Source organism: Microcebus murinus, chromosome 1 (assembly GCF_040939455.1).
Source record: "Microcebus murinus isolate Inina chromosome 1, M.murinus_Inina_mat1.0, whole genome shotgun sequence".
Lineage (NCBI taxonomy): Eukaryota > Metazoa > Chordata > Mammalia > Primates > Cheirogaleidae > Microcebus > Microcebus murinus.
This window is the reverse complement of record NC_134104.1, coordinates 39,496,051-39,511,100: the sequence shown is the minus strand read 5'-3', so window position 1 is coordinate 39,511,100 and position 15,050 is coordinate 39,496,051. Positions and strand designations below refer to the sequence as shown.

The window sequence follows — 15,050 nt, the reverse complement described above, 5'->3', positions numbered from 1 at the left end:
CCGTCTCTACTATAAATAGAAAGAAATTAATTGGCCAACTAATATATATATAAAATTAGCCGGGCATGGTGGCGCATGCCTGTAGTCCCAGCTACTTGGGAGGCTGAGGCAGAAGGATTGCTTGAGCCCAGGAGATTGAGGTTGCTGTGAGCTAGGCTGACGCCACGGCACTCACTCTAGCCTGGTCAACAAACGAGACTCTGTCTCAAAAAAAAAAAAAAAAAAAAAAGAGACATCAATTTCAAGTGAAGTCACTTGAAAGGTGAGTACAATTTTTTGACATAAGAAAAAAGGGATTATCTATCACTTCAAGCATTTATCATTTTGTTGTGTTAGGAACATTCCAATTCCACTCTTTTAATTATTTAAAAGTATATCCTAACTTATTATTGATTACAGTCACTTTGTTGTGCTATCAAATATTGTTCATTATATCCATCTAACTATATTTTTTGCACCCATTTACCATTCCCACTTTCTTCCCGCCACTTCCTGCTACCTTTCCCAGCCTCTAGTAACTGTCATCCCACTGTCTGCATGAGATCAATTGTTTATAATATTTATCTCCCACTATTGTGTCCATAATAATTAAAAATAAAATTTAGGCCAGGCGCGGTGGCTCACGTCTGTAATCCTAGCACTCTGGGAGGCCGAGGTGGGTGGATTGCTCGAGGTCAGGAGTTCGAAACCAGCCTGAGCAAGAGTGAGATCCCGTCTCTACTATAAATAGAAAGAAAACTAATTGGCCAACTAATATGTATAGAAAAAATTAGCCAGGCATGGTGGCGCATGCCTGTAGTCCCAGCTACTCGGGAGGCTGAAGCAGCAGGATTGCTTGAGCCCAGGAGTTTGAGGTTGCTGTGAGCTAGGCTGACGCCACGGCACTCACTCTAGCCTGGACAACAAAGTGAGACTCTGTCTCAAAAAATAAATAAATAAATATAAAAAAAAATTAGAAGAAGAAAAAAGGGATGGATGTTTCAAGGAATTCACATCAGCAAAATTCTAAGCCATATTTATGAAAATTTGTTCCATTGATATTGCACCTTATAGTGTGTCACTGGTTTTGAAGTCACGCTGAAGAGAGGCAATACAGTGCTTTATAGAGACAGCTGCAGCTTCGGACATAAGTCATTAAACCTCATTATGCCTGAATTTCTTCATTTGTTATTTGGCAAAGTAATAGTACTGATTCATAATATTGTTGTTGGGGCTAAGCGACACATTTTGGAAAAATCTTTAGCATTGTTACCGTACATATTATAGTAAGGAGTCAAGAAACATTAGTTTAACACTCCCACATTCCAAGCAGAACAGTATAAATCAAAGCCCAGAGGAGAAAAATATATGTTTCAGAAGAAGTTTCTGGTGAGAACAAATACAATGAGAAAGGAAGCAAAAATTTCAAATTGGTATTTAATCACAGATAATACATTGGGAAATTTTATTTTGGATGAGAGAGTGATAAGATTGGAACTAACTCAATAAAACTGAACACTTCTCTCTGGTGCTTTAATACAAGTGAGCTGTTAAGAGAAAAGTGCTGCCAGAACTTTGAAAGAGGTTTACACTGGGTCATTAAGAATGACAATGCATGGAACTGTGTAGAGAGTTGGGGAAATGTTGAATTCTGTTCTCTTCCTGATGTGTTTTGTAATTGTTGCAGCCTGCCAAACACACACATGCACGTGCTCACACACACACACACGTTAGAATAACAATTTTAAACCTTTCAATGCAGTAATGTGTGAAACTTACTTGCTGATTAAGTGACCTTTATGCTATCTTTAACTTTGCATTATTTTTTAACAAAAATATTATGGCTTTCAGATCACTGTGCTACTTTGTGAAAATATCTTGTCCACATTGTGCAGTAGTTACCTATGAAATGACAAAGGCCTCTTGATACTAGATTTGCTAGCTTTAGAAATGTAAGTTATGGCTTTATATTTGTCATTCAGGTTTTTAACTTAAGCTTTCCTCTAGTTTATAACTATGTCAAAACTTGGGTCGCTGTCCTTATGGGAAACATGAGGACTTGGGGTAATCTGGGCTTTTAAAAATCTTATTCTAACAGGTTATTAGGAATACATAAAAAGTAAGTGGCAATCAGCTCAACAATGAAATCAGTTTTAAAAGTTTTAAATGTTTCTTTAACTTATCCAGATACTTCCATTAATCAAGCTTTTTAGCTTCCTAGGTCTTTTCCTTACTGGCCAGATTCTGTTCAGATTACAGTTTAGCAAGCTCATATATTTACAAGCAAAGATATTTATTTGAATTAGTACTAGGAAATCCTTAATTCATATTTTCATATATGATACTCATACAACCCATTCTAAAAGAACAACTGGGACTAATTTAAACTCTTTATTTAGAAGAAGATGTGAATGAGTGTTTACCTTTGCCCAATGTTATTGTTGAAGCCTCTAGATAGTTAGTTTTTTAACCCAGAATTTATTCAATATTCATGAAACGTTTTAGTCTTCTCATTAGAAAACTTTCATTATCTGCTTCCAGGTAGCTTTCTAGTTGATTGATTTAGCTCCAAGAATTGGAATACTAATCATAGATGAAAGACTCTTACCTTTTCCCTAGCCAGTCATTTTGTCAGTGATCCCTTCCATCACTGAGAATATCGGGAAGATAATAATGATTGAGGATTATTCATTATTATTTATGGAAATTTTGTCATTGGTAATAGATTTATAATGTATGTAAAGCAACTAATAAAATGTCTGATTCAATAAATGTTCTACCCTTTCCTTTCAGTTTCCTTTAATTGGTTAATATACCTTTACTATTGATATAACAAATTAAAGAGTATATAAAGGAAAGCTCATTGTTAGCTATGAAGTACTATTCAAATTTAGCAATTGTTGCTAAAAATAAATCAGACTAAAAATAATATTTAAAAAAAATTTTATCCAATAATGGGCAAACAATATCAAGTCATTCTGGCTTTAAATAAAAGAAAAAACAATGCTTTATGCACTTCATTTGAAATTTAAAAATTAAACTACAAGTGAGATTATTATGAAATTTAAGGATGGACGAATGTGTACATTATTACAAACGCTTTAAATTCAACATTGTCATTTCAAACTCATGTTTGACACTAATAAAGTAGTAATAGTAGCTCTTATCATATCCATTGCCATAAATAAAAAGTGTATCCAAACTATAATTTGAAATCATAAAGTCATGAAAAACTGAATAGATTATAAAGCTGAAATTAAAGGGTATTAACTCACATGAGCCTGTGCTCACTGTAGACAGCAATTGTCTTCTTGAGGCATTATCTTGGCAAATGGGCAGTATAAGCATTTAACAAATGCTCATTGATTTGATTGAATTCCTCTTCTCCTAAGCACATGCTGTCTTCTTAAAGACATGATGTTTTTTCTTGGAAGACTTTTTCCCTTCCCGCCTTCTGTAACTGGCAAAGTTGTTATTTGAACTTCCTGGTCAAATGAGAACTCATTGCTGGAACATTTGGGAATCTCACAGGCAGAGTTGGACACTGTCTTCTGTGATCCTTCTACTGCTCTATTATCCTGCCTAGACTGGGGTGCCCAAAGGAGGAATCACCTTTTCCCCTTCATCTGTGCATTCCCACAGTTTAAAACACAAGTCTTATTTTCTGTCTCTCCTGTTTATAATACATTTTTCCTTGTAAACAGTGTTTTATTTTGTCAAGTAAAAATATGATTTATTATTTTATAGACTTAGAGTAGTAGATTTTACTAAAGAGCTTTCGTAATTTTGAGCATTTTAAAATGTGCAATTTATTTTCAGATAGTAATGAGTTAAATCTAGTTTTTCAGAACATATGTAAATATGAAGTAAAAATAAGCCAACACACAGCATAATAACTTTTTAAAAAAATTCATCCTATTTTCTGATGTCCTACTCTTTCCCCTCGTGCTACTGTTTAATAATGCTGTTACAATAAAACATTTTACAGATTCCATAATGATAGTAAATATAAGATTCATTGAGTGTTAATTTTTTTACAGTATCTATAAAATCATGAAAACATGTCATAGGATGTTGTATGGATTAAATATTTTAGAATTTGCAGAATGCTATGAAAGTTTTTCATTTAACTCTGTAAATGATACACATTCTATATCAACTGCTTCAATATTAATGTTTTGGGTACTTTACCAATATTACTCCATTCATTTGTAGAGTTAAGCTAAGTGAAATTTTAAAACAAAAGAATTACACATGGCTAAGACTCATAAGCTAACTGAAAACATCTGACCTATTTATCTGCTAGGAGTTTATGTCTATGTATGATTTTATGCCATGATGTCTTAATAAAATGAAAATAGAACATCAAATTTAGAGCTAGCTGGGGGGAGAATTAGCCATTCCAAGTGTTCAAACAAAACCAAATGAAAATAAAATTTTAACAGACATAAAAGGCTTATGATTTGTCTCATTTTGTTTGCGATAACTCATAGTTCAACACTCTAGGAGGCCTAATGGCAAATGGCTAGTCCGTGGCACATTTTTTTCACAAATAGCTATATATTCTACATTGTCCCATGCAACTGCAGTCCAGTATGGATAGGATAAATTAGAAAGTACCTGAGGGAGACGTTTGATTCCCGCTCCCATTCTTTACACCTGATGGGAAGCTACAGAACAAAGTTTCTCTGGAAGAGCACTGTTGACATTTCATGCCAGATGGCTCTTTGCTGTGGGGGCTGTCCTGTGCATTACAGGAAGTCTGGCAACTCCCCTGGCCTCTATCATCTCAATTATATTAGCATTTCCCTACTTGCTGCAGCCCCAAATCCCTCCAGACAATACCAAATATCTCCTGGGGAACAAAATCATCCTCAATTGAGAACTACTGCTTTAAATGGTGTCTGACAAGCCTTGATCACAGCATTCCAAATCAGGTCCAGGATTTACCCAGGATTTTATATACACTAAGTGGAAGCAACATTTTTTTTTTTTTTGCCATGTTCAAACTTACTAGAAATATGTTATACCTGTTCTAGGGTACAGCTTTAATAAAGAAAAGCAAGGGTCAAGTTCACCAGAGCTGATCTTCTATTATCTGAGTTTTCATAATACAACAATATCCCTTCTAGATTTTCCCTCAATTTTTTAGTGTTTTATTTACTTTTCTTCTTTCTTTCTCTTTGTTTGTTTTCCTTTCCTTTTCTTTTTTTTGAAAATGAGATAACCTCCTATTGCTGGTGAAACTTAAATTAACTGTATAAATTAAGCATCCATTTTTTTATTACATGGAGGCATCATTGACCAAGCCTTTTGGTAAGATATGAGTGCTTACTCCAAAAGCAAACACTATCTACAGCTATAAAAATATAAATGTTATTGGCATAGAGAGACATTGGATAAGAGTCCTTGAGGGCCCAATTTGTTCCTGAAATATAGGTAAAAGAAGAAGCTGGAACCATAAATTTTAATTGAGTCACACTTTATAACAAGGCTCACTGCACTTAAGCCGAGCATCTGTAGTTATGAGACTATCAAACTAAAATAAATTGAATATACAGGAGTCTGACTCACTAAATTTCCTGCAAGTAATTCATAGCAGAACTTATACATATTTCTGCTTCTGATTGTGACCACAAAAATTCTTCTTTCTCCATCTCCCACCTTAACAAATTCTAGCTCATATTGCATATGTTTGTTGCTGTTGTTGTTTTAAGGTTTAGAAATTACTTTCCCAGTTCACATACCTGACAGACATTTTAAAATTTACATACTTTTCAAATAACTGCCATACACATCCTTCAATGGGGTATACAAACATTTCGATTTGATGAGAAAATGCTGTCATTGTTTGGCATACATCTTTCCTGTCACAGCAAAACTGTTCCAGTGCAACTTTATTGATGAGCTAAAACTTTGAAATTGGTTGGTGATTTAAATTTTGATTGGTAAAATATTAGTAGGCACTCAGAATATTATAAAAACATATCTAGTAACTATAAAAATTATTTATGAAGATGTGGGGTTTGTACCATATTAAACAGGCTGTAAAATGAAGCATATACTTGAGTTGGTCTCTATATCCACACATAAGTTCCCCAAATATATTTATGTATTTGAGAAAAGTTTCCAATTGCTTGGAGCCAGCCCAGCATCACAGCATATGGAGCGCATCTAAAACCTCAATTGCAGAGGGACCTCTAATTCAAACTTAACAGAATCAGAAGCTAGTGTTTGCTCCCTATATTTACAATGCCAAACCTAGGGCCACTTCCTCTCAGCACTGATGTATTACCTATGTATAGCTTGGTAATTGAGGTGCAGAGGGAGATTTGGTCACTTGTTCCATCTAAATTCTGGCGTTTAGTAAGAATCAGGACTCTTTGCTTCTGGGCTCAGCTTTGACCATCCTATTTAATTTTAGCCAAGTTTCTTAACCTCTCTGCTCAGCTCTCTTTTAATTCATAAGCTAAGGGTCATGGGGAATATGAAACGACTTTATGCTAAGTTTGATCTCTAATAGCTTAACAAGTTTACTGACTTATGAACCTCAACTCTTTCAACTTTCAAATTTCTATCTTAAACCTACGTGAATATCAAGGATGCTGACATTTTCAGTTATAATTATTTTGGACTCTTAAATATAAATTAACTTTGGACTAAACTGCATATCCATTTGGGTGTCATATGTGGATTTACCTCTATAGAATTCTACAGAAAAGTTAAAGGGATGAATGAAGTGCTGCAAGTAAAGATGCTAGCAATTCTCTGGACAGAGGCATTACATAATTGCTAAATTCCACTCCAGGATTAGTTGAAGGAGTCTAAAACCTTGTTCACTTTGTGCAGAAACAGCAGTTAGAATAGGAATCAAATAGCAAAACTGTTTGTGAAAGTTTCTGCAATTCAGTTCTATAAGCTTAATGAATTTAGACAGCTCAAATGAGACATTTGGCTAAAAGCCTGAATTTTTCAGGAGCTTAACTGAGGTCAGCTCATTCACTACAGGTTAGGGAAGCTTCGAATCTTTATTTCTAAAGAGAAGGAGTGTAATTGCTGGAATCTCTGGACATTGAGGCATAATATCTCATATCTGTCCCAGGTTTTTTTTCTAATTATATGTACAAATGTCTCCTGGCTGATTTAGGGAAAGCTTTGCTGATTCATAGTTCACATTCCCTGACTGCGTGCTCTGTCAGGTCATACTTAGAGTGACAAAGGACTTCGGAGAGTTTATCTGGGTAAACTCTAAGTAATTGAGTATTTAACCTAGAGGCAAATATTGGCTTCTCAGGTTAACAGTGGAACTATAGAAATAAATCATTTGACAAAAGGATTTAGCAGCTATCTATTGTCAGGGGCTAAACTTCATTCACTCTAGACAGCAAGGTGAAGGACAATCCAAGAGAACTCCCAGTGAAGCATCTATTCTAATCCCCAGAAGTTCACATCTAAAAGTCACTGAGAGAATAGTTTCAGCAGATGTTGACTGCCACAAGAGATCAGAGACAAATGATCCTTCAGGTAGCAAAAGTCTATTCCTTGAACTTTTGAGATTTTTCAACATTGTGTGAAATGATTAAGAATTTCTTGAAATACAGAAAAATCTTTACAGTCTATGTTATGCTATAGCTGTCCAGGAAATAAAACACAAATATATAATGTTTACGTTACTTTCAAACTCACATAATACGATATAAAAGCTATGTAATCTAATGTGTAATGTCCATCTTCAACAAAAATAATGCAAAAATTGGGGAGCTAAATATGAATGCATGCACTAGTATGGGTTTAGCTCTTTTCAAAGTTCAGTAACATTTTAAGTGTCAAATTCTGTTATACCTATATATTCAATACTTCATTTATATATTTTTAAAAATTACAGAAAATCATTTGAAAGCCTGAATTTTTAGCATTCTGAATATGATCTTCTGAAGAAGCAATGTTATAAGTAAATAAGTAAGAATGTAGCAGGAATTTAGTATATATTCAATAAAAATGATAAAAGGAATATTAGATTCATTCTAATAATTAAAAAGAACAAAACTTGATTAGACTGATTTGCTTAATATTGGCAATTAAAAAATAAGAAAAGATGAAGCAGTGGGTTAAAACTCTCAGAAATATCCACTGAGGCACTTTGAATGATTTTGAAACCATCAGATATCATGGCAATGGTTTTTTGGAGTTCTATGTTTAATGAATAATTTCTTCAAATATATGGCAATTCCAGAGCTAGAGTTAGCAAATGGAAAAAAAATCATGAGAATGGGATTGAATCTTAAAAATTGTTGAAAGGGTGATAGGAAAGGAATGAGCCAAATTATTAGCCAAACTAAACGTCAAGTGTTAACATTTGCCTCGGGCTGTGTGACTACTGCACCCCCAAGTGCCAGATGAGTTTGCAGCTGGTCACTTGCTTCAGGGTACATGGGGAGAGCTTCAAGCAATGTGTCATCACATATTTGAAAATATGGGCTATTCACCAGTGGATTGAAAATAACATCAGAAAGTGATTTTTACTGAGCTTCTAAGGGTCACCAACACTATAGACTGAACCAAAGTAATAGGAAATAGGGTTAGTCACTATGAGCCTAATGTTTAGCCTAAGCTAAATGATTAGTCTGACTACTTATATTGTCTTCCTGCAAATCACAGCAATGATTAAAATTATTTTATTCAATTTAAAATTAGTTAAAGCAAAATTAATTCTTCTTTAGCCTCAATATTTGCATTATTTTCTCCTTCACTCAAACCCATTCTCTGCTCTAATGTCAATTTACCAGAGAAGCACTCTGACCATCCTCTATAAAATGACACTCTCCATGAACTGCCCACATTCCTCATCTTTTTTCTCTGCCTTGCTATGCCTTTACTTAATTATTTTATTATCTAAATTCCTACAGTAGAATATAAGCTTATGAAGCTTTGTTTTATTCACTTCTGCATTTCAGGTCCTAGAAGAGTTCCTGGTATATCATAGACACTCAAATATTTGTTGAATGAATAAATGAATCATGCATTTTAGAGAACAGTTCCTGCTAGAGACTGTACATATGTAAGTATATTTACACACAGCCTCTTTACTCCTGTGTTCTGCTTCAAAATTACAATTACACTTTTGATTTTTATCACATAAATCAGATTTCACATGTTGTTTTATATGTTGTTCATTCTATCCATCTCTCTGAAATGGGTGGTTAGAATATACTAGATCCCTCATTAAGTTTGGATACAACATTGATAATTAAAATTACTAAATCTTCTAGAATTTCTGATTTTTGAATAGGTGGCTTTACTTTGTGAAGCTTCATACAGGCATATTCATGATGATCATAAGAAAGTAGGCAATAAATTCATATTTGCAATTATTTATTTTGGTTCGAAGCTTAAAATACTATTACTATATAAAGGACACTGATAAGATATTTTGTTATTGCCTTTCCCATTCATGTGAAAATGACATATGGCATACATTACTTATCACAATAATATAATTACTTTTTGTATCATACCAGTTTTTGATATGCATAGTATTTAGACCTTGACAATCATGCAGATCAAAGGATCATGTTTTCTATTACTTTTGTTCTTAGAATGGAGTTACCAAAACAGAGGTATTTAACCTCTTAGCTTTTGACCACTTACTTTTGCCACTTTTTTTATCCTTAAAATAACATTAGATGAGAAAATGCTGTACTAGAATATTTCTGACATCCACTTGACAGAGCAACAGATCTAAAAAACTAATAAGTTATCATGTAAAATAAGATGTTCTTTATGGACAAATGACATAACACTCTCATCCAATATAAAAATCCAGTTGTTAATTACCAAGTATGCAATTTAAGAACAGAAATAAAAAGAAAAAAATACTGATGAATATAACCAAGAACAAATCAATTGGTTTTCTCAAATGTTCCAAATCAGTTTAAATAGTAATTATTTCCCCCAAATAAAGTTGAAGGCCTAAAAAGAATTGTATTGACTGACTACACAGCATATAAATCTGATAAAAGTTTGGACTTTCTATAAGATCATCCAGTATAAAACAACAACTTAAGCACTATTGTGTTGGAATTTGAGATTCCATCTTTTTCAACACATGGTTATAAAAATATTCATCTGCATAGATGCATACATGCATATATACAAAAATACCAGTTAAAATATAATTTCATAAGTGCAAAAGTGAAAAAAATCATTCAGTGGCAAACAATTCTTAGCAATAGTATCATGATTTGTTAGAATGAAGTAAATTAGTAAATCAGGGCAAGAAACAGGAAACATGTCACAATTATACTTTGAAATGCACATGATGGGAATCCAAAGAAAGCGAATTCATTTTGTTTGTTTTTACAACAAAAATTCTTTGATGATTTAAATTTGTGGAGCTAAATGCTCTAATCATATCCATCCCAAATGAAATCCAGGGACTTTCAAGATGATTTGCAACCTTTGGTATGCAGCTGCAGTGAGGCTTTCAGGCTCCTTTAAAACATATTATATCACATAAAACTGTCATAATTTAGATTTATATCATTGAATAACTACTGAAATATTTATTTAGTTTTTAAGGTGCTTTTTCCTGGTATCTGTAACAGTTTTATTCAATGTGTCATCCAAGCATCTATGAGAGTCTCCAAGAGCATTTCAGGGGGGCCATAAGATAGAAACTCTTTTCATAATAATACTAAAACTTCATCACCTTTTACATTCTCAATATCTCATGAGTATACAGTGAAATTTTACACAGGTTGCAAGATGCATAATAATATTGTATAATGGAAAGTGCCAACCTTTTGAATTCCTGAATTCCTATTTTTCATGGAATAAGAAGAAAGAAAGGAGAAATAACTAGAAGTGAGTATTAAAAAAACTGATTCCTTACACAATATCATTATGGAAAAGAGAAAACATACATAAGAAAATATATATTACTATCTTAGCTGACCCTTTCCTATCAGGCATTCTGTTGAGGACATAGCACAGAAATCAACATGGGAAAATGTCTGATAAATTGTTTTAAGTTTTGAGGTTAAGTGCTTTCTCAACTCTTCAATACTCTCTCCAGTTTAGGAATTTTTAAGTACAGAATTAGATGCTATATTTTCTATACACTCTTTTATCTTGCCTGTCACTCACAAAGACATTTTAAAGATGAGAGCAGCAAACATTCTATGTTTAGGCATTAACATTGAATCAAATGCTTCTCATGATTTTTAGTGCAATTACCCTCTACCTAAAGGCAATAGCTGCCAGAGGAGCAACTGGGAAAGGTTTAATACATTGAGGTGCTGAATGTTAATTTCCAAACTGTAGAAACTCCAGACACCAGATGAAATTTGTTAAATGTTATTAAAGTAGTGTGACTGCTTTTTTAAAGCAGATTAACCAGAATTTGTTTATCTGAATCAAATGTCTTGCATACTGTTTTAAATGGTGAAATTGTGTTTCTGAAATAACCATAATCATAGCATACTAAACCAGTAAACAAAGTGGATGTCTAAGCTGAATAATATTACTTTTGGTTAACAAACAGATTTTACTATGCATAAAACAATGTAATCATTTTCTTTTTTATTAAACTATAAACTTATTGAGACAAGAAGTTTTATCTCAGTCAAGTCTATTTCCCAAAATACCATATGCTTAAAAATTTTTGAATAATAGTATCAGTCATAATCAAGCTTTAAAGATAATTCCAAGAGAAGAATTCCCCAAACATTTTGTGCAGTATTGGTGTTCTTGCAGCGAGAACATATATCCAAAAAGAAAACCTAGAGTGGCATAGCTGTTTTGGTGTTATTGTTTAAAAAAACAGAAGTCCTGTTACCTTATAACCATACCTCATATTTTATGGTAAATTATAAACTTATTGTACTAAACGAGGCTTATTATGGAAGATTAAATCAACAATTTCTAAATTACTCTAGAAATGAACATGCAAATTACAGCTTCTCAGAAGAAAGCCAGGCCCCCCATGGATATTTTGAGGGAGTTTCAAGAAAATACAAGGATGAACACTGAAAAATTCTAAATAGCTATTTATTGATAGTGAATGAGCCCATTTGTTCAGTGTGGTTTTTAAATATCTTCAGACACTGAAAAAGAAAGGCAAAGAGCCTGTTGCACTTTTATTTTAGAAATGCGAAGAGCAATTTTTTTTTTTTTTTTTGAGACAGAATCTCACTCTGTTGCCCTGGCTAGAGTGCCATGGCATCAGCCTACTCCCAGCAACCTCAAACTCCTGACCTCAAGTGATCCTCCAGCCTTGGCCTTCCAGAGTGCTAGGATTACAGGCGTGAGCCTCTGCTCTCAACCTTAAAGAGCAATTTTGACACAGCAACAACTTTCTTCTACTAAGGTAAAAAATGTGATCCTTATGAGGTCCTGACAAAGTAACAAGTGTAAATCAAACACTGAAAATTAACCCAATATACTCTGCAAAGAATGGATGACCTAGATTTAGATGAATCTTTCAAGTTCCTACCAGAGAAGGTGTTCTTTTGAGAATCCTAGAAATTAAGACTAGTATTTGGAACAAGGATGCTCTCATTTAATAACTGGACATGGCCTAGAAATTAAAACCTGAATGAATAACCAGAAATTCAATATTTTAAATAAAATCCTTTTGTTAAATACTAATAAACTGGAAGTATTTCTTGAATAATGCGATTGTTGTAACAACAAAACAATGTAAGAAAGCATGATACTTTTCATGAACTGTTAGAGGCTTATGTAGTAGTAGTTTACCAACGGTATCTTTAGAAAGCAGAGTAGCAGTGAGTAGAATAAAAAAACATTCCTGGGGATAATAAATAGTATTATCCTTTCTTGCATATACTCTTGAGTTGATGGTTTAGTCATAAAAATGATGCTCTGTTGCAGATATGTTGGCTGACTGATTTTTTCTGGAGATCAGACAAGGAGCAATAAAAGACACTATCAAGTATTTATTCCAATTTCATTAAGTGTTCAGAGCTACATAGTTGTAGTCACTGTTATAAATTTAATTCAACTAGCCACAAGATATAAAATTTCCTTTTCTTTCTCATGCTCTTACCTTAATGAACTGTGTTCCTAAGGACAACATATTTACACAAGACACATTTACAAAAAAATACTTAGATTCATGAACAAAATGAATCGGCTACAAAGTTTACTTGAAAATAAGAAAAACAAACAGCCACCAGGAGCATCCGAATTCCTAAACCAATGCATCTAGGAATACCCCAGAGGCACTGTGCTACAGTATCCTTCGGTTCTATTATTGTGGCTTTACATGACAATGAAGCTCTGTTTAGCATATTAGGTCTTTCTCAGAGTGTGTGTGATATAGATGCCATGTGACAACCTTGATGGTTGTTAATGGCATTGTCAAGATTGATAATTTACAAAAAGAATGAGCTGTGTGGGTTTTTTTTTAAACAGGAATAAACTTTTATTATAGAATTAGACAGGAAAAATAACAGGAGTCTACTGTGTTTGAAAACTACCCATTCTCTAGGCTGATGAGAAGATGGAGAAAATGGTTGTATACTACCATTAGAAGTGAAAATACATAACAAACTGTATTGCAGATAACTGGGCAATTCATATACCAAAAATTCTCACATATATGTACACGTTTTGATCCAGCAATTTTATTTCTAGAAATTTATCATGTGGAGGTAATCCCAGACAGACATGAACAATATCAGAACGTATATCAAAATGTCATTAATAATATAAAGACATTGATATTCCACCCAATTAATATTGAATTATTTAAATTAATTATATATATTAATAAAATGGAGTAATATGCACTATTAAATAATATTCTAAACAAATATTTAATCATCTGGAACATTTATATTTTAGGTTTTTAAGTTGAAACAAAGCATATTATAAAATAACAATGAATTTATATATAAAGTACGAAATTCATTGATAAGTTGAAATACAGATACTGATATGATCCCATTTTCATAACTATATGCCAATGTGGGAATTATTTATATATTAAAATGTATAGAAAAATATTTTGAAAGGATAAGATTGCTTATCTTTGGGGAGCATGATAGTGATGACTATTATCTATTTACTTTTTGTTTATCTCTTTTCTAAATGTTCTGTGGTGAAAAAAATATTTTATGTTTCTTCTAAGTTTTCTGACATGAAAATTTTCTCTAAAGAAATGGAATTTCAAACAAATTTATCAATAAATATATGAAAAAGTATTCAAATTCATTTTAAATTAAATGGGTACAAATTAAAACAATTAGATTCAATTTCTTCTAATTGATAAGCAAATATTAAAATTAATGCCAATACTTAGTTTTATCAATATAGTGAAGTGTGCTCTTAAAGTAGGCACACACTCTTTAACACAGAAGATTCAGTTTTAGTAATACGTCATAAGGAAATCATCAGACTCCCATAATTATGAATGCAGATCGATCATTTTTGCATTTGTATAAAATATTTAAAAACTAAATATAATACTAATTTACTCACTCATTAGGGTTTGCTTTAAAAACATTACAACCAGAAAATAGAATACATCATGCTGCTAAAAATGAAAACTTAAAGATTACTTACTAATAGTGAAAATATTCAAGAGATGTATTGCTAAGGAGAAAAATGGCATACAATGCTATTATGAAAACTTCTATTTCAATAATATAGTCATGCATATGTTTGTATATGTAAGTATGAAGGAAAGTCTGGAATAATTGACTCACAAAGTTACAAACATTTTTTGTAAGTGGCATAATTATGGGCAACTTTTCTCTGTTTTAATGCTTTGTTTTGAAATTTTTATGTTATGAATTGGTGTTATTTATTAAAACATTGGTTTTAAAGTGTTTTAAAATTATATTTAGTAGCATGGGGGTCCTGAGAATTTCTCCAATCTGCTTACTCAACCATGATGAAAAGATGGGTAAATATAAGATTCCAAGATTTTAGGAATGTGAGAAGCTTGTTCCTTTGTGGGGTGTGTGTGTGTGTGTGTGTGTGTGTGTGTGTGTGTGTGTGTGCTCAGCATTAAACCAAATGTATGGAATTTCAGAATCATTACATTT

General features: G+C 32.7%; 1 protein-coding gene across 1 annotated transcript in view; it reads right to left on the bottom strand.

Moving 5' to 3' along the window:
- The window catches only part of EPHA3 (EPH receptor A3), a 340,388-nt gene that overhangs the window by 26,114 nt on the left and 299,224 nt on the right, over window positions 1–15,050 (bottom strand). The gene's annotated exons all lie outside the window — the stretch shown is intronic.